At 39.2% G+C, this 24,802-nt stretch overlaps 1 protein-coding gene across 10 annotated transcripts in view; it reads left to right on the top strand.

The window, feature by feature from the left end:
* The window catches only part of MBNL2 (muscleblind like splicing regulator 2), a 106,206-nt gene that overhangs the window by 10,143 nt on the left and 71,261 nt on the right, over positions 1-24,802 (top strand). For 4 of the 10 annotated variants that reach the window (XM_064408428.1, XM_064408426.1, XM_064408423.1 and 1 more), the window contains exon 1: positions 6,405-6,661. The exons of 2 other annotated variants lie outside the window; for them this stretch is intronic. The gene's annotated coding sequence lies outside the window, so the exon portion shown is untranslated. Of the gene's footprint in view, positions 1-6,402; positions 6,662-24,802 lie in introns of those variants that run through there. 4 more of the 10 variants (XM_064408425.1, XM_064408424.1, XM_064408419.1 and 1 more) reach the window with 3 other exon arrangements.

Here is a 24,802-nt window from a genome sequence, read left to right as displayed (position 1 = left end):
TGAAGTACTAATTTTAGTCATTTACAAGCTTCTTGGAGGTCAACTCTTGCTCCTGTGTCTTCTCAGTATGTTGGAAATCTCCAAGATAAGGGGCAGAAGTTTAGTGTATGCATCCTCCACTACATTCCTTGAAACACAAGAGGGTTTTCCGATGCCCGCGTGATTTTGTGGCTGAGGTTAGTAGGTTTTATGAAAAGGTGATTTATCAAATGGTTTCTTCCTGTTGTGGGTTTGAATAGGAACTACTCCAAATCTGAGGCCAGAACAATGGGTATGGAGGAAATTAGTCATGGAGGGGTCTGAGGAGGAAGGAGCATGTTTTTATCAGCAATGGAAGAACTTCCCAATATATGGGGATCTCACTAGAGATGATTTATGCATTAGTGGGTAGTGCTGGATTACACCTTTGCATTGTTTCCAATTGAGTATTAAAAACTTAAAGGTACAACACTCACTTTCTTCTTAATTTGACACATTTGGGAAGCATTCTTCCTAACCACGTGGATTTGCAATACATTTTTGTGAAGGTTTAAGAATTTGGTGTTTATTTCAGCTGAAGTCAAAGGCTCAGGAGGCTTCCATCAGTTAAGTTCCTGGCTGTGGCATGTATTGTACAAATTAGGGGGACATGAAGTCAGTTAGCAGAGAGAGATTTATCTTGAATTTATGATACATGTTTCTGGCTTAAATAGTGCTCGTACTTTTGCACTGTGATTCCTTGTGATTCATAAAACATATTCTGGACAGGGTTCAGCAGCTGATGATAAAGGGTTTCTGTTCTGTATATAACCCTTTTACATTCTGCTGGAAGATTTGGGAAGGTCTGTTCTGATAGGAATATTTCTGAAGAAATGGTTGCATTTATGGATGGGTACAGGTATCTAAATATATGGTATCTAAAATGGCACTAGACAATTTTATATCTGGGACATCTGTGTGGGACTGGCAAATATAAGACATACCAGTAACCCGGTCCTTCCAGCGATGGCCACTGAATGCCAACAGAAATTCCCTAGGCCATCTAGAAGAAACTAGATATCTATCTGAGTTTGTATGATTAAAATTTCAATTTTAACATTTTAATACTTCTATGATTTGGTGTTTCAGATGAGCAAACTGAAAATGGCTTTTTATTCAGCTGTCATGAAGAAAAACAGAATCACTTTCCTGAAAAAACTTTTGCATAAGTCAGTGTTCTAAGAGTAAGGCAGTGTAGGTGGTTTGCCAATTTATTTTTCTGAGCTTATTATTTTGCCAGTTTATAGTATCTGCCTTATAGAGTCAGCAAGATAATGGTTATTTTACCACCCTTCCGTCTCCCCAAAAATGTCCCCTTCCAAAACAAAAAAGAAAATCAAGAGGAGAATCCCGGTTCACTCTTCTTAGGTTAATTTGGTGTCCATCAGTTGTTCAGAGGAGGAAAGCGTGAGTGAGTGCAAAGATTGCTGTTCAGTCAGGGGAAAAAAAACCTGGAACATGTTCAGCATAGCTTAGAGAACAAGCTTATGTAGCTTATATAGCAACATAGCTGGAACATGCTTATGGCAAGCTGAGGATTTACACCAAAGCTGTAACTGTACATTGTCAAAATACAGGTGTCCTTTAGCTCTATGCTAATGTCTTTAGTTATTTGAACTGATTTTGAAAATCTAAAGTGCTGTCCAGTGTGTGTAACTGAAATATCTAAATATTTATGTTCGTAATAAGGCTTCTTCTGTAGTAAGATTTCATCTCCTACATGTTTAATGAAGGACATGATAGAAAAAGCCTAAGGGTGACCATCTCAGGTAACCAATACAGAAACACAGATGCTTTTAGGATATGATGGAATCTCTTAGAATAGCTACTTTGGGATAGGATGAATCACAGCCCACAAATGCCTATTTCTCTTCAGTGACTATAAAGAGAGAGGGGGAGTAGAAGTGACTCAGTGAAATGTGGTTGTTTATATTTGGTCAAATGTATTTCAAGCTAAGTGCATAAGGCTACAATCCTGAGGCAGCTCAGCTCTCCATGGCACCTTGTGTGTATGTCTCAAACATTCAGCTACAAAAGCCTGGTTGGAGTGAACTGCAGTTCTTCTCTGGCTGATGCCTTCATCACCCTTCCCAACTGGAACCACCCTCTAAAGGAATTGTGCACATGTACTTAGTTTTCATCCCGATGGAGAATTGGTGTCATCCTAAAATAAAGTCAGGATGCAGACTGGATGTGTGCCTAAACCCATGTGTTTGGATCTCACAATTTAGACATGGTTTAAACTCCTTGTGCAAGCAGCGGAAGGAGAGAGAGCATTTGGAAAGCCTCCAGGAGCCACCTTAATTTTGGTAAGATTGATTCCTAACATGTAACATGAATATGTGCTCGCTTCTGTGGAGCATTTCCATTTTATATTTCTCTCAGCATATATATGATGAAAATAGAATAGGCTGTTTTCCTAGGTTAGGGAGATGTTGGGATGTCTGGGAGGTAGGAAGTTAAAACAGTTGAAAAGCCAGAGTTAGTTCTTGTGATAAGCCTGTTTTTAAAAGAAAAATTAGACCCATCCTTTCAGAACCTGTTCCCAGTTAGTAATTTGGAATTTTGATATTACTCTCTAAATTTTTAACTTAATAATGATTTCCACCATCCCTTCAGCCCCAATATAGAGATTGAGGTATTTTGCAAAAGCTGGCATCAGTGGTATTATGCAGGAGTGCCTAGTTTTAAAAACTTGGCAGCTGCTTTGACTTTTCTTTATGCTGTCATTCAGACCATAGCTACCAAAGCTGAATTTTGCTTGTAGTAACAGTTGTGGGAAGTTACTAAGGGAAGAGTCTATTACTGACACAGGAAATAGTTTTACAGTTCTTTTTGTCATTGGCAAACTTACCAAAACATCACTGTTGCCATAGGTCTTCTAGGCACAGCTCAAAATCATCAGTCAGCTGCAACTGAATATCACATAAATTGCTTGGTGACTTCGGTGCTAGTGTTCCATATGTTCCACCCTTCTTGCAAAACTCCCTTTAAATTGACAAGTTTTGTTGTTTCTGGAATTAGACCTAATTGCTGTGATTCAATAGTAAGGAAGGAAAAATAACTGCGTGGGTTCTGCATTTTTCAGTTCTCCTCCTCTTTAGTACTTCCAAAATAGTTCACTTTTCTCCAAAAGTTGTATCAAGACCATTCAGAAAATTGTGTCTAATAGTCACTGATAGAAGCATTTTTCCGTTGATTCATTAATTACAGGAGCATATCAGGCACAGCAGATGGCATTTTTTGAGTTGGGAATTTACCTTTGTTATTCTTTGTTGAGTTTGACATGTGAATTTCTCAGCTTCTCTAAGATGATATTGTTTTGCAATTAAATACATAATATAGTTGTATAAATCAGACTGAAAATTGAATTTCTGGCCTTTTTCTTGGTAACTGATGTGAAAAATTAATGGGTACATGGATACATCTCCATTTGAGAACTACTCACTCCTCAATGTACAGAGCAATTATTTTTAACATTCTTTTTTTTTTTTTTTTGCAGTCCATGAAGTCATGCCTTACTATGGTACTACTCAGGTGCCATTTTTGAGAAAGAGCATATATTTTCTCTTGAGTTTTTTGATGGGTCTTACCTAAAGGGTTCGCAAATGGGATGTGATGTATTATCAGTGCTCCCAATTGAGTCAAGGATCTTCTGATCCTTTGTCATGGGAGAATCTGTAACATAGTAACCAACATGAAGATCTGGATGGGTGTGTGGCTGCTAGTTTTGTGTTTGTGGTTTCGGAGTCCTAGGAATGCTGTCTTCCTGCTGTCAGCTCCAATGTCTGGTCTCTGGCTGATGGAAGCACCACAGCTCCATTTTACTGCGGTTAAAGCTCTGCAGTGGCTGGAGACCAGTGTGTGCACTGTGAAGCAGTGGCACAAGAAATTGGGTTGTACAGGCAGTGCCGAACCTGTGCCTTTTCAGGGGTTGTGTTAGTGGGAAGAGTTGTGGGAACCTGCAAGTTTCCTCCCTCTTTTGGAGCAAACTAATGGGCTACAGAAGCTCTTGGTGGGGCTGTGGTATGGATGAACACGGGTCTGTGGAGAGGGCGGCCGGCTCCTGCTGGCTGGTGCTGCCTACTCTGCCTTGTCTGGCAAGGGCACCATCTCCTCTGTGCTGTAACCTGCTCGACTAGACCAGCCAGGCTCTGGCTCTTGCATCTATTCCTCCCTTTCCCTCTCATCCCTCTCTCCCTTTTCTGCCCGGCCTCGTGGTGTGTTTTGGCCAGCTGACCTTTCTGACAATCCCCTGTGCGGTGCTCTGAAGGGCTTGTCTTGCGCACGTCCGTGGGGCACCAGCCGAAGGGTCACGAGAACAACAGGCTCTGAGGTTGTCTTCCTGCTGTCAGCTCCAATGTCTGGTCTCTGGCAGATGGGAGCAGCAGTTACAGGGGAAATCCTGCTAATCTCCTGTAACTTGAGCCCATTACATGCTCAGTCGCACTGTGGGGCTGGTGCCTTTCCAGCCGCATATGGACGGATGGCTGAAGGAGTCAGACGCTTACTGCAGAGCACTTTCCGAGATTTGCACTGTAGGGATCAGAAACAAAAATTAAAAAGATGCTGTGAGTCAGCTGAATATTAGCAGGTTTTAAAGCTTTGTCAAATAGGAAAATATTTTCATATGCATAGCAAAACATATAAAACCCCCTCAATATATTAAAAATACCCCCTGAAAAACAACATCAAAAAAGCAAGGGATCAGCACTTTGCCAAATTTGAAAGCTGCCCCAACGTGGGCAGAGGAGCCAGAGTTCCTCAGTGAGTTACAAGCATGGCAGAGCAACATGTTTCTGTCTAGGTTATCTCAGAAATAGGCAAACTGTGTTTTGGCAGAAAAGTCAATAAATCCTGCAGCAGATGTCCAGCATGGAAAATTTTTAACAAGGGCAGCTCAAGTTTGGCAGAGTCAAAAGAATGTGGAAAATCCTGACGAGATGCACCAAGCTGTCTTAATAATGGGTGGAGTTACCACCCTTGTCCCCAGGGTCCCAGGGTCTCTTGAACCCACCAGAATCAGCCATTTGTTTGTTTGGTTTTTTTTAAGGAGGGTTGTTTTTTATTGTTTTTTTTTATATAGCGCAGAATAAAGAAGAATGGAGGGGGTGATTGAACAGAAAGTAAGGGCTGGCTAGCAGGAACCTTCTTGGCAAGAACACATTTCAGCCATGCCTGGAAGGGGAGGGTTTTCACAAATTGTGTGGGAGATGGTGGAGCCCAAAGGAGAGTTGCTGCTTGCTGGATAGAGGAATAATGGATTTTTGGGAAGCTGTGTTTATAATATGCAAAATAGTCCACAGGAAACAATGGGGCCTTGGGACAGAACTGCCAGTGAATGAGAGCTTTGTTTTCCTCTTGTCTATTCATATTTCTAAACTTTTAGTGGCATTTTATACACATTTTACACATTTTTTGTGTAATGGCTTGAATTGCCTAAACTGCTGCCTAAAGTACTGTTGCACTGCAGTCTTTATCCCTTTTTGGATAAAGACTGACTTTCAGTTTAAGCTCCTTTTTGTATTTTTCTTAATTGCAATTCTTGTTTAATAATCCTTGGCTGCTTTGTTCTCTTGTTTTAAAACTTTAGAAAAATTTATTGTAAAACTGGTTGACAGCAGACCTTGTGTACCGAGCGTGTTGAGCTGCCCACAGCTTGACTTGAAAATGGCAACTGGTATCGTAGTCCTTATGCCAGAACCCTGACACAAATGAACATCAGTTGCAAGCTAATTGCATGGACTTCAGTTTAGATGCTGCTGATGGGATTTGTCTGCCATGGATGTGAATTAAAACACCATCATATAGATTGCATTTTCATTGGGAAGCATCCCATACCTGCAGTCCCTAACAACCGGTCTGAAATAATCAAAAAGATGTTATGGGTGTATTGCTGTTAAATGCAGACACTGCACATAAGATTATGCAGTATTAAAATGAGAATATTACTGCCTGAATCGGGGCATGTTTTGGCTGCATGTTGAAATAAAAGACAGATGGTTTGATTTATTATGGTGCATGTCTCACCTTTACGCACAGAACAGCACCACTGCAGTTTTGCAGTTTCAGAAATGTTTGTGCACACATTTACGAATGGCAAAAGCTTTGAAAATCCTTGTGCAAGAAATGCTGAAGCTGCTGTTGCAGTGGGGGGAAAGGGAGTTGTTTGCTTTTGCTGCGTGTGTTATTTCATGGAGCTATCGCTTTGCCTCACCAGTAAAACTCCTTCCCTGTGCGAGGGAAATTCCTGGTTCATTGGTATGGATGCATTGTTTTTACACATTAGAAGTGCTGTGTTGCTGTGTCAATCATCCCGTTAGGATCAGTTTAAGAGCAGTAGGGCTGACGAAGCTGGGTGTGATTGGCTGCCATATGCTGGGAGGGCTCTGTGAGAAGGAAGGGCTGCAGTCTTTCAGCAACAGAGTTTAGGCTGTGTCTGCTTCATCATCTGAGGAAAAATCCCCCGATAAGTCACAAGGCTTTCTGAGAAAAAAAAAAAACAACCCAAAACATTACAGGCTGCTCGTCCTTTGGTGTGAGAATTAGTTACCATGATGCGATGGGGAAGATGTGGCTGTTTGTTTATATCAGATGTTCCTGTTCACGTTGGGAATGTGTGGAATAGACAGGGCTAAACAAGGTAGGAGGATTGTTGTCTTTTATCGAATGTTTCAAGAGTTTGCTGCAGTATACTGCATACTGTATGCGTTGCTCGGGGGAGTCGGGGAAACATTGTTTCTCTCGTGAATGGATTCTATTTGAGTGAAATAGGTGGATTTTATGGTAACTTGTTTTCAAAGGGTATTAATTTCCAGTGTAAATAGCTCTCTTCAGAAATAGAACATGAGTATATGCATATTAAAACAAGTAAAAAAAGAAATAGGTCAGTGTGTTTCAGAAGTGCTGCTACCCTAATTGGATTTTTAGCTGGGTTGTTGTCTGGAAGTGCAGCCTGGCTTTAAGAAGGAGAAGGAGTCAACCTGGAAATCTGTGAAGTTTATAGCAGCTATGTTCGAAGATTTAGGTGAATTAGACTGGCTGATCTAAATAATTCCCTATCAGAAGCTTTAACTGAAGCCAAGACTGCCTGTTTTAGATTTGAAGGAGTATACAACAAGATTAGAGTATTTTACCCTGTTATGAAAGTATGGGGTTTTTTGACTGCGCTGTGATTCCTTGTGCTCTTCAATGAAATCCGGGGAAATTTTTCATATTGTAGTTTAGCTTATGGTAGTTTATTGCAGAAAACTGCCCTTTCCAAGTCTTTGTCTAGGCAGCAAAACAGAACCTGTACATGAAAACAAGGAAAACAAGGTTAATAATATGTGCTGCAATTATCTGATCTTTATACATTTTTAATGAGAGAACACACAGCTAGCAGAATAATTTAATGAGCAGGCTGGCTTTCAGAGCAATGATTTCACTGTGCTAAGGCACATCAACTTTCTGCCAGAGGAGGAGCCTCAGTAAGGAATGAAGAAGATTTATGTTAAATACTCTAGAGAGAGCAGAAGTCTGTAAAATTCTGGAAGAATAGAGTAGTTTTCAGTTGTTTTTATTATTTATTAGATAGAAAGCAAACTTTACCATCATGTTGCAGGAGGGCTCTGAGAACATTACCTCATCCTGTTATATGCTGAAGCCTTTTCAACTTTCTCACACTGCCATATGTATTGATGGTGCTCAGTACCTTTCAGGATGTCACCTAGTTAGTGACCCAAATTAACATGCTGACTTCAGTTGTGTTACAGCAGCATGGTTTATATGTACAGTATATACTATAGTTGGGTTTAAAATTTTTTTTCCCTAAGATTACCCATTGCTAAAATAAGAAAATGTTGCATTCTTACTTATTTTATAATAGCCATGTACAGTGCATACTTATATTCAGCTAGGATGTTGATAGAAAAAATAAGTGTATGTACTGAGGAAGACTAAAGATCAATTTCTTAAAGAGAAATCAGGTAGAAGAACCTTTTGCTGCCTAAAAAAACCTATCAGTGGTGTAAGTTTAGGGGAAAAGTTTCAAGATTTCCTTTATCCTAGGAATGAGTTACACAAGTTTTAACAGTATTGTGGCAAGAGGGCCCTTCTAGCCCAACTATCCATAGACCTACTGTCCATTGCCCCTCCCATTTTTCAAGGAGAAGTACAGGACATGTACTCAGAACTCCCAAAATGTCACCTCCCACCTCCTCACAGCTGACTCTGCTCAGGGAAGGTTGATACGACTTCCCTGCTCCCTGGCCAAGTACTTGCTGGTGACCTGTGGCAGGGTTGTTGACACATACTCAGTTCATGAACCAGTTATTTTTGAAGGCTACAGTCTTCTAAGTCAAAACAGCCTTGTGTCTTTTGAGAATTTCAAGATCTGCTAACAAATGAAACAAGTGTCAGGATGTAGAGCGTTATTATTACAAATCCATAGGGTATGGATACATATGTTTAACTCTCTATCACTATTGATGCTTAAATGTGTTGTTTGTGTGCAGACTGTGTTAAGCATGTGAGGCAAAGACTGATAATTAGAAGCGAGTAAAATAATCTTTTTCAAGAGATTTCTCTGTAAAATATGAGACAAATATTTAGTTTTTGCAAATAAAACTGTTTTCATGCATAGGTCTCAGAGAAAACTTTTCAGTTTCCTGTTTTGAGACAATCTCTTACTTTCAGAAAATTTCAGTGTCTGGTTTCCATACCTTGGAGATCACAGTATCTGGAGTTATCTTGTTATGCCTGACTGCCAAAGTGAAAATTTGCATTCATCACTTAGTCAAGTAGTTTGTATCAAACTACTGACAGACAGTCAAATGACAAAAGGATTAAAAAAATATTTCCTGGTCAAGGTGCATATATATACTACTACTTTGTATGATTAGGTAAATGAACCTTCAGCTTACAGAGTAGAGGTGGCAGTAAATATTCTGTATTTACATTTATTTGGTATTAAAAGTATTTCAGATCAGATTCTGGTGCCTATTTAATTTAGTAATGTCATTTCTGCTTAATCGCTCTGTATATTTCATCAGAGCTATTAGTGTGGTAACCTTCTGACTGCAGTCTGTCTATTTTCAAGGAATATTTACTTTGTTTAGAATTGCTCTGTTTTCCTAAGATAGAATTTTTTATAATGAGTTAGAGATCCTGAAGGATAGTGCTTGACAATAGAGCATTTATAAAGGCAAATCAACTTCTTAATTTGTAAGTGTACATTTTACAGAAGTGTGAGATAATTATGTGCTACCATTTTTTTTTTCTGAGCAAGAAAAATGGCTCTTAATGTTGCATGGGATTTCTGGCACTCAGGTATCAGCTCAGCTGTGAATGAATTATCTTCTCTGCTGCTCAAAAATATGTCAGAAGTAATCTGTACTATGTTTATTTGTAAAAGCTCTGTAAAATATTCCACTTTTATTATACTGAGAGATGAAAAATAGAGTGTTTAATTGAAATGAATTATTTTGCATACAGTTTTAACACGTTGCTAATATTTAAATTTCACATGATAGCTATTAGTGATACCGTGCTAGGAATTTCTGACTTTGAGGATTGTTTTTTCTCTTCCAGGGAAGAAACAGGTTTTTTTAAGTCAAATTATTTTTTCCCTCTTTTTATGAAAAAAGATAAAAAATTTTAGCAAAAGACAACTAAATCACTTTGAAAAAAGTTGGTTAGTATGTATTGTCTTTTTAAAACCTTTGATTGTGAAGCAAATTTGATGTGTTTAATACAATGTATTATGGTTAACTAATGTGCACTAGTGCTATGTAACTGGTCTGTAAACAGGCTGAAATTATAGCCTGAGGAAAATAAAACTCATTTCAAGAGAGTGTCAGTGCTTAAAACTAGTTCAAATAATAGCAGTATTAACTGTTTGACTAATTAAACTAATCTCCTTATACATTATTAGCAAATGCAGCGACAGTTGTTGGTTATTAATATATAGAGTCTTCTTTTTTTAAAAAGTCTTCTTTTAAAACCAGACTTTTTGGCTCTATTTGGAGTAGAGAGTGCACGAGGAGAAGGAAGTTATGCATCTCCTTTCTAGAATCTTTCAACTTCTTAATCACCACAATTTTTTATTGTTCTTTTCTAATCGGGCCGTTAACACACGGAGCTCTCTCCCCAATAAAGCTGGCAACGTCAAGTTCTTAGTTCCGTATTTCAGGCGTGCTAAAAAAGGAAAAGTCTGGGGCTGTGAAGATTGAAGAGCATACCTAACAGGGGATTATATGCAAAATCCTTATAACTAACACAAAGAAATACTAATTATGTAGGGGACTCTTTGTGCTACTGATGATTACTAAAGCTGTTGAGAACTGCCAGTGTGCAGTTTGCTGCTTCTGCAGAAGACTTGTAGGATTCCTGGAGTCGTAAGTCTGGCAAAGGACCCGGTGGGCTTGTGATACCTGAATCTTTGCCAGCTAGAAGAGCTCAGCTGTAAACAAATTGATAAACACAGAGGTTTACACTCTTTTTATTAGTTATTTTCTTTTTTTCCCTCTTTTTTCTCCCTTCTTTTCCTACCTAGATATATGTCCATGAATACATACACGCACACATAAAATGCACACACTCATAAAAATTTTTTTTTTCATCTTTGTGATTTTTGTACTACAAAAACAATAGCTAATAAAGACAGTGGGAGGGATTAAGTGATACAGTTATTGCATAAAGAAGTGGATCAAGAAATAGGAGCAGATGGTTCATATCAGAGTCTATTAATTTTTTCTATTTTAGATAATTATTTTTTTCATCAGTTTCTGAGAGGATGATCAACATTTTGGAGGTGTTTTGGGAAGATCTGGCATTGCTGAGCTCATAAATAGAGACAAGGTCAGTCTGGAGGATCATGAGCTGTAAAGTCTTGTCTCCTGCAGGGAATACAGCACCTCTGACAGTAGGCAGGATTAGAGAGTGCAAGTAAGGAAAAATGCAGGAAGGTTTACCTGTGGTAGTTTTATGGAAGGAGAAAGCTAGGATTTGGTTAGAAATGCCTTTTTTCTTTTTTTCCATGAGAATTCTGAAAGCAGCTTTTCAGTACAGTTTTTTTGTATGATCGCTTTTAAGAGGCCTGGCAAATAAATTTTTGGTTTTTTAACCCTCTAGTGTTCACTCCTATCCAGACTGAATACTTTTTAACTTGAGTTTCTGAGAAATTTTATGTTGTTGTTTTGGGTTTTTTTACCCTACTGCTCTGTTATATATACTTCAGGCATGTTAAATGGCACAGTCCCCCAGCCCCTAGTTTTCTGAATCTGTCATGACTTACGTACTTTATAGGTGTCATAGGCAGTGTTTTGAAATTAGTCTGAAACTAACCTACAATTTCCAAGAGACAAGTTTTCCATTTTTTTCCCGTTGTTCAGAAGGATGATGTTTCAATGCTGGGTTTCAGCATGTCAGGTTTGTGCCTTCACAGTGTCCTTTGGTAGCTCTCTGTGGGGCACTCCTGCGAATGCTGAGGTGGGTAAAGTCCTTGTAGGACTGGCAAAGCCCTATTTTAATCCATTTAAATATTTTTGGGTATTTGCTTCCACTTTTCAGACTATCTGCAGTGCTGTTATCAGCAGCTGTATGCATATTTCAAGCCTAGAGCTGCCTTGGTTTGTCAGCAGACCCCTCTGGCAGTGCCCCTGGCAGGACAGGCGGGCTCGCTGCTGGCAGGAGCATGCCTCTGCACCCAGTTAATGATTCAGGACTTTAGCACTGCCTCGCTCTTATTTACTTAAAAGGCTGTGATAACACGTGTGGGATTTCTCTGATGGCTGTGTTCACCTGTGGCACAGCATTCCCTGCTACAGCGTCTCTCTGCCGTGAGGAGACCAATGCCAGCTTTCTCACCTTCATCTCCTCACCCCGTAGCCAAAAAGTGGTGTGGCCTGGGGCACCTCCTCCAGCTGGCAGGAGGCTTTTGCAGAGGAGGACGCCGGTGCGTGGGCTGCTGGTGCTGGGGATTGCAGTGCTGCAGTCCTTATTGGCATGCTGAACATGCTCTGGCAGCACGGCGCGCCGCTGTCCTGGAGTCTAGCGCTTGTCTTTAAAAACTTTTTTGCTTTGTGTGTGTTTTTTTTTTTTACAATTCCCTCGTGTATTTTAGTTCCCCGCTGCTAACGCTGGGAAACACTTTGGGGATGGATTATTTTATTGCCATAATTTTAAGGAAGTTGGGGTGGTGGTGGCTAAAAACTCTTAAGATTTTCTCTGTCACATTGTAGATGGCATAAAAGGCTTTGAAAGTAGCCCCACTGATGTGTTTATAAAGCCAGGGCACTTTCCACTTTCCCCCCCCTCCTTTTTTTTAAAGACCTCATTTAATGCTCAGGACTGTGCTGCAAGGCCACTTTCAAAGGCTTTAGTATCCACAGTAGCAGCTCTTTGAAGTCGAAATGCCAGCGGGGAACAAGCCTTCAGCTTAATCCCTGGTGTAAAAGGTCCTAAGTGGTAAGAAGCCACAACATCCCTCCTGGTGGGAGGAGCTGGAGAGTGATACCTGTAACTGCATCTGTATCCTGGACCTCATCTGTGGAGCTAGAATTGGTTGGACGCTTCTGTAGGGCAGGAGGGATACAGTCCTTCTCACCTCTCTGCTTTTTCACTCTGGTTCTGTCCCAGCTTTCCCCAGTTTCTTGAGGAGGAGGACGCAAGTGGAAGGCGAGAGAGTAAGGCCTGAGAGCAAATATGTTGGTGCTTGGGTTTGTTTACTGTCTCAAGCTGATAAATATTTCCTCTGGAGTGCAGAGCCAGTGGCGCAATCCATCTGCTGGTCCATGTGGGCATGTGTCTGTCCAGTCAGGTTGGTGGCTTCATGGTGGCCCCAGGTGCTTGTCTCCCCTTTGGCACAAGGAGGGCGAAAGAGATCATCCTTTTTGGTCACCTGTGACTCATTTAAGTGCTCAAAGCTAGGTGGGATGAGTCTGTCATCTCTGAAATCATTTGTTTGTTAGGGGATGAAAATGTTGAGTTTCTTGCAGTGAGGCTTGAGGATCAGTGTGTCCCTATGGATTTGTAGCCAGTCTTGGTTGCAGAACTAGGTCGCTTGTAAGGTGCTGCCTTCCAAAGATGAAGAAGGCAGAAGATGGCAGTGCCTTGACTGGTGCATGGCTTGAGCTACCAGGGGTGAGAAGCTTTCTGAGGAGGGCTTTCCTTCTCAGACATAGTAGCCATTGTTGCTTCTGATGACTATTATTTAAATAATCTGATTTTTAATTAAAAAGTTATTTTTTTAACTTATTGGTATTTTTGACTTTCTTTTGACATCATCTGCTGTTTAACTTCACCCTTGTGCTGTTTGCTGTGTGCAAAACCAGCTGTCTTTTCCATGGCTTCCCCCCTGGTAAATGACTGAACTCTCCCTGCCTCCTAGTCAAAATGTGGTGATCCTTATCATCAGTCTACATGAATTTTGTATTCTTTCTGTTGTCAAAAGCCTTGCAGTTGCCTCTTTGTACATGTAAGCCTTTCCGCAGTGCTGATGGTGCTGTTACTGTTCTCTCTCACTCTTTTATCATTCCAGAGTTACATACTCCATGTCTGTACACACTAGTGTAATTCTTTTTTGTTTTCCTTTGATAGTGCCAAATGTTCTGCTTGTTTTATCCTCCATCAGCTGCTGAATGTTTTGCAGAAGTCTTCATGGAATTGCCTCTAATGTCCGCATGGTCTTTCCTCTGTAGCAGTGTCTTCTTGAAACCTAGTGTTGTGTGTTTGCTATTCATTATTTGTCTGTTTTCCCCCTTATCTGCATTACTGTGCCTATCTTTATGTTAAAACTGATGTCATTTTATCACCCAGTGAACTCATTATCATGAGATCCTTTTGTAACTCCTCACAGCTGGCTTCAGGTATGACTTCGCAAAAATTTTATGTTAACTGCGAACTGTCTTTTTGGTTATGGCTATTGTTATGAAACAGAGAAGGAAACTCTCTTGGCAAACCTAATTATAAAAATTGCAGTATATTATTAGAAGTAAAACATGATATTTAATCTTGTGAGTTTGTGGTGAACTTCTGCTCTGACTTTAGTCTTCATACTGTCTGCAAATGCTTAGCACTTCTTGCTGCTCTTTTAAATTAAATTTCTTTAACATCCGTGAGGCCTAAGTCGTCACAATAACTGGGTTCCACAAACATCATCAGGTTACAAAGATGAGATGATTAATTTGCTTTCATTTTGCTTAATTTTGATCCTTTAAATTTTGTAATTCCTAGCTTTGCCCTACCATTGTCAGAATTGTACTTCTGAATGAAAACTGACAGTTGCTTGTAAACATACTTGTAGGTGATAAGGTTTTATGAAATGAACTTAATGTTTTCAGATTTCCAGTGAAATGGGCAGGAGATAACTGTGCTGCAGTATCTTTTCTTCTTTAACTTGAAGATTCTTGTAATAGGAATCAGTATAAGGTGGTGATGGTTTGGTATGGGGGTTTTTTGGGAGATTTTTTTTTCCTTAAAGAGAAATGAAATTAAATTGAATTAAATTAAAAATTAAAATGAAATTAAAAGTAATATTTTGCTTTGGTGAAGGTAACCACCTGGGCTATCACCTTGGGTGAAGATAAGCCATCTGGGTCTCCAATCACCACAACATCAGCATACTTTTCACTTAGGGGAAAGGTATATGTGATGATCATAATGTTTGAAGTGCTTCACTGGAAGGTAAAAATTATTTTCTTGAAACAGGACATTAAAATTTGTGGACAGGTTTCTACTTTTCTGATTTCAAATTACTTTTTTTTAAATTTGTGTGGCTATTTTGACTCCAGTTTTGCAGTTAGGAAATTTAGGAAACATCATGCAATATTATTCTTTAATTGTTTTCCTGATGGGCTTTGTTCATGTGGTGAAAAAATATGCGGCCTTAAATTGTGGATTTCCATTCAACTTTACAGAACCATAGGAACTAAACTGACCATTCCCCAATATGTAAATTAAGTGAGCTTTTGTTGTAAGAAAGCATAGAGCTAGAATACCACTGCATCTTTGTTGTCCCTCTCTTTTCTGTCTTTTCAGAGTATAATTTTTTTTGTGGTGTTTTTTGGGAGGGGCTAGTGGGCTTGGTTTGGTTTTTTGTTTTTTGGATTTTTTGTGGGGGGTTTTTTGTTTGTGGATTTTTTTTGTTTGTTTTTTTTGGGGTTTTTGGTTGGTTGGTTATTTTGGTTTTTATTTGTTGGGGTTTTTTTGTATTTTGGTGGGCAGGAGTTGTTTTTTTTTTATAGCGGACAGTCCTGTACAATTGCTATAAAGTGGTACCATGGTTTCTGTTCTTTCAGGTGATGGGCAGAAGGATAAATGTGGAGAAGAGCCATTCAAATAGTCTTTCAGGATTTCTAGAACCTATGCATTGCTATAAAGTGGTTATCTCTGTGAAAGCCAAATATTGGTAGTGCAAACTTTCCATCCCATAAAGTTGTGGAGGATTACTAGAGGGCATAACTTTGACTGAGAGTGAGGTTGTTCTTTTTTTTTTTTTTTTAGTTTGGGTATTATTTTCTGGTATGGTTTGATTTTATGTCTCACCTGTTTTATCCTGGAAATGCTGTGTACAGGCTGAAGGTTAGAAGTTGTAAAATCTCTTATTCACAAGCTGAGCAAATATTGCGCTAAAATGAGGCACATTCAAAAATTCAAAACACATTTTAAGTAATTTTTGAAAACTTGTTTCTGGAATAGAAATATGTGTAAGCATAACAGAAACAATCCACTTCTTGTGTTTATATAAGGTTTTTTTTAATCTCTGGGAGATGGTGATGATGTTATTTATTAGACCAAATAAAATTTATTTATTTATTTTCTCTTTTTTTCTATTTATTCGCTTTGTAACACAGAAGTTTTGACATTGTCTTTCAAAAATGCCAGGCTGTGCTTACCTGTTCTGCCATTGCCAGCAGGACAGGGAAATCTCTGCAGTTACCAGTAAGCAGAGATAGTAGAAAAAAGACTGGAGGAGAGCTCAAACCATTTAATAGGAAATGTGTTCAGTTTTCACTGCAAAACATTGCAATTCATTGTGTCAAAGCATGAAAGCACTTGATTTTTCAATTTATTTTTTTCCTACTGCTCTCTTCACAATAAGTAGCTGAGTTAAAATAGAAGCTGTAATTTGAATATTGAGAAAATTTTTGATTTAAGGTAAGGACATGCCTAGTTCTGAGACATAGGCTAACACTGCCTAATCTGTATAGCTGCCTAAACGCCCTTTTCAATTTTTAAGCTAAGAGAAATTAAAACCAAGGCTCCATATATTGAAGTTGCTTTTGAAAGATACTGGCTGGAGATTATTGTTGTAGTTTGGGATTTTTTTCCCCCTGACAGAAACCTGAATGTAGTTTATCTCCACTTACTGTTGCAGACAAATGAACTATACACATGATAGAATAATGAGTGTGAACTCATACAGTGTCCTTACTGTAGACCAATAAATTTTTGGAGTTGATTTCTGTGTAGCCTTTCTGTGTTTAAGTACTTTATCTCCTGTTAGTTGTAAATGAAAAAAAAAAATAAAAGAAAAGAAGTTACTCTCTAAAATGAAACTGAGTTGAATAGTAACTTTCTTCAAGTGGCAACGGGTGGGAGCTTTTTGGACTGAGGGAGACATGTTACACAAATCAAAACAACAGATCGATATGACCCATTTTTATTGGGTCAGTGCTTCTTAATTGGTGCTCAAGCAAAAAGGAAGGTCAGTAGCAGTACTGCACATCAAACCCAAAATTCGTCATCCTGGAGCTTAGGGGAAAAAAAAATGTTTACTTGGTAGGCAATGTCTGCAGATGGTTATTGTGCACTACTTCCAGTTGTAACTCCATTATTTGCCTCAGGACTAAATAGAAGTATTCAAGACTTCCAGGAAAGCAGACATTCACCAGAAGTTGCAAGTCATATGAGAAAAGCTCGTCTCTTCTTTTCTGCCACCAGTTGCAAAAACAGATTTAGGAGAAAAGCATTCTCTTTCTGAACTTGTGATAGCTATTTGACAACTAAATAGTGGTTCACTAAATGCAAATTTATTTTATTTCAGAAAGAAAGAGCATGCATTATGTATTGTCAAATGCAACACAGGTAGCCTTTGAAGTTTTATGTGTTGGTTTTGTTTAGGGTTTTCTGTTGTTTGTTTTTTCTTGTGGACAAATGCATGAATTTTGAAAATGAAGTTTCTTACTGTCATCATCACATGGAACATGATTAAATATTTTCTTTATTCACCTTGGAGGACCAAAGATAATCAGGCAGAAAGCCATCTCTGTTTACAACACAAAAAGGCAACCTAGCTTCAGAAGAGACCAATAGAGACCAACCTGTTAAATACTACCTTTTTTTCTTCAAGGCCATGCTAAACCCCCCATTTCTGTTTTTTTCTTAACTGGGAAGGGTCTTTGAAAAAAATGGCTTTTGATGGGAGATTTCAGCTGCTGTCTGAATGTTAGTATAAAAACACTATTTACATTTTTTTAAAAAATCATAATTGAAGATTATTAATTTAACTACCTACTATTGCATAGGTGACTTTAAAGTTAGGTTGCTGTTCCGACTTTAGCTGCTGTAAGATACGAAGTATTCTGGCATAGGCACCTAATCAGGCTTTGCAGTGTGTCCTGTGAGATATTTCAGCAGTAAAGCACTTGAATATGTTCTGCTTCATGAGGATTTCTTTAGTCTTGGAAGTAAATAAAGCCAGTGTTGTGTATTATGTGCACGCTACTAGTGGAGTGAAAGGGGAATTGAATCCTTGTGATAAAATGGACTCTGGTGAAGGCTTGCTTGGGCAACTCTCTGAGTACTAAAGACACTACTGAGGTTTCTCTTTTCCCTGCCAGAAGCACTTTGCCATTGTGATAAGTTGCTTCTTCCAAAATATGTTTGAGATGCTTATGAAATGGTTTGGGTCTGGTAGAATGCAAGAGTGCCTTGCTTAGGCTCCTTTAGACAGGCTCTCAGGTTTTCTTCTTTCTCCATTGGGTTGCTGAGATCCCTGCTTCTGGGAATGTTACTAAGTGATACAGCTTGGGGTGCAAAGGAAGGGGTCTTGGTGTTTCTTCCTCTTGTAGTAGGTTTTAAAAGTCTTTTTCTCCAAGCTCCTCTTTTCCTAGAGCTTTTAGTTTAACACATTCAGGAGTACTGGTGAAACAACACGAATTCTCTTAAGGGCTTTTGTAATCAGTCATCTCCAGCTCCAAATGTGGTTTTCAAATTTTTGTGAATCTCTAAAGAAGTCCACAAGTGCTTCCTTCCATATCCATGCTTCTCTCCCAAGTCTATACTTTTGTCAACAAGTGTGAGAGCCAGTCAGGCTTCTTCTTGCTATCCTGCTTTTCATGCACATTATAAAAGACATTTCTGACAGAGCAGCATTTGAAAAAGAGATTGAGGAAATCTGTGGAAGAAAAATTCAGCGAGACCTATTAAATTCAAAGACATCAGTTACAGGTTGTTGGGAGAAAACTCATGGAAATTATCATGCTCTGCCTGCCCTGGTTCTGCACTCTTCTGAAGACATCTAGTGTAAGTCGTAGTTGCAGGCTGCATTTTGGGCAAGATGGACTCTTTGGATCATCTGCTAGGGTCATCCTTTTGTGTGTTGTTATTCTGTACTCAGATAAAAGGTGGAGGAAATGGCATAGGAATGCAGGTATTTTATCTCAGAACAGTGATGCTGCTTGAATATGGTGTAGGAAATCTGTTCAGCAGAATGGGTTAAGCACTTAAGAAGCAGTTGGGGTTAATAGCATTAGGTAGTGTTCTTGCTGCACTCACCCTAGGACCTTGGTTTGGATATGCCATGCAGCTTCCCAGAGCTGGGTAATTTGCTGGAGTATATTATTAATAATGCTGTTGGCCATCTTAAAACATGTGCAGCTTCTGAATTCAACATGTCATTAATTTACATACAGTCCTGGGTTTATTCAGACTTATCCTTGTCTTTCAATGCAAAGGGATGCTGTTTGTCACATAAACAAGTATCTCAGCAAGAATTCTGCCTTCTTGACTTAGAGCAAAACTGGACTAGAGAAAATAGAAAATTTACAACAGCCTGAGCTCTTTTAGATTGTGCTCCTGTGTAACAGCATGTTATCAGTCTTTTGGCAGGTGAGAGCAGTCATTTGATCACACGTTCCCTCCATGCCAGTCTGTAAAAATTTCACAGTACGTAAGCACACTTTTCTATAAATATTTTACAGTCCTAAAAAAACCATAAATACAATGCATGTCTGCAGCTGGGTGTGAGTAGAAGCTCCTAATGCACTGGGGTACCCTTTCCTGGGGAATTGGGTTTGATTAATAGCTATTACATGTTGCACTCTGCCAAAAGCAAAACATTTGTGTCCACAAGAGGCCAAGTGGTAACGTCATTGCTGCCGGGGATGATTAACTCTGCTTGCCGAGGCACAGAAACAGAAATTGCTTTTGCCCTCTTGTCAAGGTGGGAACAGAATTTTCTGTATGAGATTCATACACATAGAGGATAAAATCAGGTTAATTTGGACTTAGAAAATGTTGAAGTTAAAAACTGTGGGAAAGGTACAAGCCAAGAAAGGAGGAGTAGAATAAAAACAAAAGTAGTTTGCTAGAAGAAGAAAACTCTTTTCTGCAATTGCATTTTAACTGAAGCATAATAAGCATTATTTTTTCCAGCAAGACTTCGAAGCACTTTGGTTTTTGAAAATACTCTTGTGGGCTGTAGTCATCCACTGACCTAAAGTTCAGCAGAAATATTTCACGGTCCATTAGCAAAGTAGTACAGTGGGTTGCTGAAAAGGTCCCAGGCTGTGTAGGTTGTTTCACAGTCAGTGGTACACCTTCCTCCCCACCTACTTCCCCGGGGACAAAGGACATTAGTGTTACTATATTGTAAAGCCAGCTTCAAAGGGAAGCGGCAGGTTTTAACAAGAAGCTCATTGCCATGCTGTAAATAGTGGGGGACATATTAAAAAGCCTGAACCTGGCACATTAGTGATCATGACAAGGAAAATATGGCTCATTTAGCAAAACTGATTTGAAGGTCATGCTCAGTTTAAATAAAGCAGACTGGTGTTTTCTAGTCTGTCCCTGGCCTGGACTTCAGTCAGCTTAACTAAAATAGTTAGGATGGTCTCTGTGTAAAGTGTTCATCTGAATTACAGTTCATAAATGTTCATTGCTGGCTGTATAACAAGTAAAGAGATGTTGCAATAGTTATCCTCCAAGTCAAGCAAATAAAATAAATAATGTCTTTTTTTGTAAGTCCTGACACTTCTGACTTCAGCTGCTTCATGTTGAATTAATACAAGATCCAGGGTTAGAATTTTAGAATTTTTGACTACCAGCCACCTGATCAAATAAGTGGGCTGCTTGCCCAATACGGCAGTTCTGGCTTCTTCCTCATTTGAGCAATACTGGTTTCCTCAGTTTCACATGATGGGAGCTGCTCAACATCTTAGAGTGGAAAGAAACCCCTGAAAGTGATTAAAGAAATGTTTGTAAGTTTTGTTTGAGATTCATAGAAGAAAATGCATTCATCATGCTCTGCTGTAGTTGAATGGCTCTTCTTAAAAATGTTATGGTGACAGAAAGATTTCATATTTGCCATCAAAGAATGGATGATATTTCAGGGAAACCTGTCCTATTCTCTCTTGTTTCTTGAATTTAGGGATTATTACTTTTTGTGACTCCACGATAGTTCGGAGGAGAGCCAAAAGCTCGATTCTGGTTTTAATGCTGTCTTTTTATGTTACTGTGCAGACACTGCTAAATTCTACTGTGCATTGTCCAGTCTTAGTAGATATCTAGTATAAGGGTACATATAAAAAATATTAATATTAGAAGTTGTTTTAAAGAGAAGAACACAAAGCTGGTATAGTACTCACTGATGAATGATACCTCTGTACTCAGGCATCACTTCTGGTCCTCTTTCCCTAGTTTGGAAAGCTGATGGGATGAGAAAAGCCTATCCACCACAGGAGAGTCTTCCGCATGTTCTTTCTTTAAGATATAGTGTATTCAAGTGTGATTAACAAGCATGCTGTCTGTCACATTATTTGCCTGTGAAATTACTTTATTTTTTACTTAATTCATGTTGGCATCTTTTGATGTAGGATCCTCTTTGTATTGGTTAGTGGGGAATAAGTTTAAATCAGTGTGTGGTGCCTGAGAGCCAGCCTTGCTTTCCAGGGACAGGGAGCATGTCCTGTGGGATACAGCACTGTAGCTAAAGGTGCTTGCAAAGAGGAGCCAGCCTTGCTGCAGGTGGGGTGCCCTGTCCTGCTTGCTCTGCTCCCTATTCCATTGGAGTGGGATGTGAGCAGGTGGCCATGTCTCTGTTGAGCTGGCCATGTGCAAAGCAGGGGACATCATGCTGCTGTGTTACTCTGCACCTGGTGAGGCAGATCAGAATGGATCCAGCCTGGGATTAAGCCACAGTCTTGCTTTCCTCAGCAGGGAGTTTGGGGGAGCTCAAGGGAGAACTTCACAGGGGAGTCGAGGAAATGTCAAGTAGCTGGCATTTAAAGCAACAGTGGAGTGAGCTTGTGGGGTTGTGGCTGTCCTTTAGTGGGCAGCTTATCTTTGGTTTAGAAGCCTTGAATGCTGTTTCAAGCACAAACAGTGGGGGGAAAAGGACATTTAAGAGCATATATGAGGTTTAGTTGAAAAATAGAAGCAAAGTTCCACCGTCTTTTGGACTAAAGTACATGCCAGTGTCTTCTAAACATATGTCTGTGTCCTGAATGATTTGAAAGTGGAGTCCACTATGCAGCTGCAAACAAAAGAGGTATGACTTAGTGGGATTTGAATGCTTTTTCCTGGAATAAAGGTGAGGATTCAGTAGCTGTCAGCCTTCAAATATCTGTATTTCCATTGTGAATGTTCAGGATATGTAACTTGATCTGGTTACAGAAGCGTTCCTATGTGTTAAACTTATGCATGGAATCTTTCCACTGGGTTTTGTCTGTAAAGATAGTGAAATGCAAAGCTAGTTTCCTTTGCAAATAGGTCAACTGTTGAACCAGCAGTAGCTTTTTGAAGGAACATGATTCTTGTCAGTAGTCTGAAGGTGCATCTGTGGAGTGGGCACATTGGTTAGTCTGTGTTTTCAGATGTCCTGAGGCATCTGGAGATGGATGTGTTTTGTCCTAGATCATCTGACCCAGGGAAAATCTGATGCAAAACTAGTAAGTCCAGGCTGAAAAAGTGGATAAACTGTTTTGTTTTTTTTCCTTAGAGATCTGTTTATTTCCTGAACAAAAAGGAGCATCATGAGAATCTGAGTTAAAGTAGTATGTGGTCAAGACACTGCTGGTTCGTGAACTTGTGCTGTGGAGTGTGAAGCTAGTCATGCTTATGGTTAACCCTGTCTAAGGGTAGAGACCCTGTTTTCTACTGCTCCCAGCTTCCAGCCGGACTTGAAAATTTTGACACGAAATTCTTTAGGTCTGGTGTCTCCTGCAGGGTCATTGTTATTGTTTCTCTGTTAAAAAGTTTGAAATTTAAGACTATGAACATGATTTCTGGAAAAAAGCAACTTGAGTTTTTGTTTATGTGTAAATGGATAAAAGTTGTAGAAGCAAACTGCTTTGGGCCAAAGGCTTAAAATTGTACAGTATTGTTTCCCTGGGGTTAGAGAGTTGACCTTGGTCTTCCTTAAAAAGATTTCACATTTGGCTGAGAAAACAGTTTGTCTCTGAAGAGTGGCAGTATATGTACGCTGGGTTTGAAAACTAAATTCTCCATACATTGTGTTGGCCTTGGAGTATCCAGTAGGTCAGTTGTGGTGGATGTAGATAGGTCCTGAAGGTGAGTTTCTTCCCACCTGAGTTCATGCGTTAGCTGAATTTGGGCAGCAGTCTGTAAGTCAACATGTTTCTCCCTGGCAGTGACCTAGAGAAGGCTCACCTTGCTTTTACAGCATAGTGAATCTCTAGGGTTTGGGGAGTGTTTTGGTTTTGGTTTTTTGTTCCCTTGTTTTTAAAACAGAACATTGTTTACTAATTATCAAACTTGTATAATAATACAAATTATCAAACTTGTACTTGGCTAAGTATATTTAGTACATCTCTTCTGTCTGGGAAAGAAGAGCTTATATACTTCAAACTGCACAGTCCCCTTTAAGTATAACTGAGGATTTTCTAACTTTTTAGTTCTTGAGTTTCTGCTATATTTATTGAAGACATGTATGGATCATGGTGATAAATTTTGACAGTAGGAGCAACAAATTGAGTCCCAGTGTTGACGTCTCTTACTGAAAATTTTGATGTGATGAATAATACAGAGTGTTTAAACCTCAAAAAGTGTAAAACTGTTTTAACACCTTTTGAGTGGACTTAGTGGTTCATCTAGAGGTCTGTGGTGAGACCGTCTAGAAGACTGTGCTCCTTTCCTGGAAGTCATCACCTGCAGAGATGACTTTTGAAGATGAGGTCTTTGCTCATTACTACATGTTATTTGCTGAAGCATGAATACATCACATCCAGGAAGTCTCAGCTTCACCATTAGACAGATACTGCATAATCCATTGCCACATAATCTGGCTGATAAGTAAAACTACTGTACCAATGCACCTCATATTTTGTAGATACCAAGAGCTCCTATTTTCCAGCTGAAAGATCCAACTGGTTTATAATAGGGCAGGGCTTTGTATTCACTTTCAATTCCCAAAGATGAGGCTGTTTGCCCTGTGTTTCTCTGAGAACTTTTTCTGTGGGCTTCTAGTGTCTGTGTGCTTTGTCTTGTTTAATAATTAAAAGGATTTTTTTCCTTAACCATGACAAAGGCCTTCTACTGCTATGCGTTGCTAGCTTTCTGTGAAAGGGAAGTGATGCTCATGCTAAAAGGGATCCAAAGCTAAATAACCTTTACAAATACATGTCCATGAATTTAATTTCACATAAACCTACAAAAAGCTGCATTTGTACGTGTGCATTCTTGATCAATTCCATTGATCCAACTCTGTGTGAGAGTGAAAATAAACAATAATTGTTGTAAAAAAACAGAATCTGTTCTTATGTTGAGTATTTCCTTCATCTTCAGTAAGAATATTTTGCAGCTCAGTTGTTTGCTTGTAAGTTTTGATTGTTTGGCTACAGTGGGAGTGTTGTCTTGAGCTGGGATCATTAATGATAATAACAACAACAAAACAACTGAACAAAACCATCAAGCAAACAAAATCTTCTGCCAGGATAAGGGACACTTGGTGCTGAGGGCTTTATGCCAGTGAGATACCATTGGTTTTGGCAGGACAGCTAACTTTGGCTGATATGTTGGGACACAATTAGAAGTAGTGGGAAGAGGAGCAGAGTTTGCATTTGCTGAAGCCACTGGTTTTCTCCCGATAGGTGGGTTTTGCAACATGCAAGGTCAAGGTAAGCAACGATGTTAATAATGGTGTGTAACCTGGCAGGCATTTTATTGAGGATTATTGTTGTCATTGTTGCTATATTTTCTTATATAAATTCCATTCATTTCCCTTATTTACTTCCCTGTTTACTCAAACTGCTTAATTTTTTTCCCTGTAACCACAGTCTCTTCTGCTTTTCTTCTAAAATTTCCTCTTGTCTCTCCCTCTTCCAATGTTCATAACCTTTCTCCATCTTTCTTCCATTTCCTATGAAGTCTCTCCCTTTCTGTTTCATAACCAGCCATTTCCTTTTCCTACCTTCCTCTCCCATTTTTTCCTTCTCTTGAGCACTTTCCTCATATGTTGAGTTCTACTTTTCTTGGCTTCTCCAGGAAGAATAATTTCATTCTCTGCTTTGTCTTTTTTCTCCCTCCTCCTCGTCTTGCGTCTTTCACATTCAGGTTTTCAAGG

Source organism: Passer domesticus, chromosome 2 (genome assembly GCF_036417665.1).
Source record: "Passer domesticus isolate bPasDom1 chromosome 2, bPasDom1.hap1, whole genome shotgun sequence".
Classification (NCBI taxonomy): domain Eukaryota; kingdom Metazoa; phylum Chordata; class Aves; order Passeriformes; family Passeridae; genus Passer; species Passer domesticus.
The sequence above is the reverse complement of the archived record's forward strand: the minus strand, read 5'-3'. Positions and strand labels throughout refer to the sequence as shown.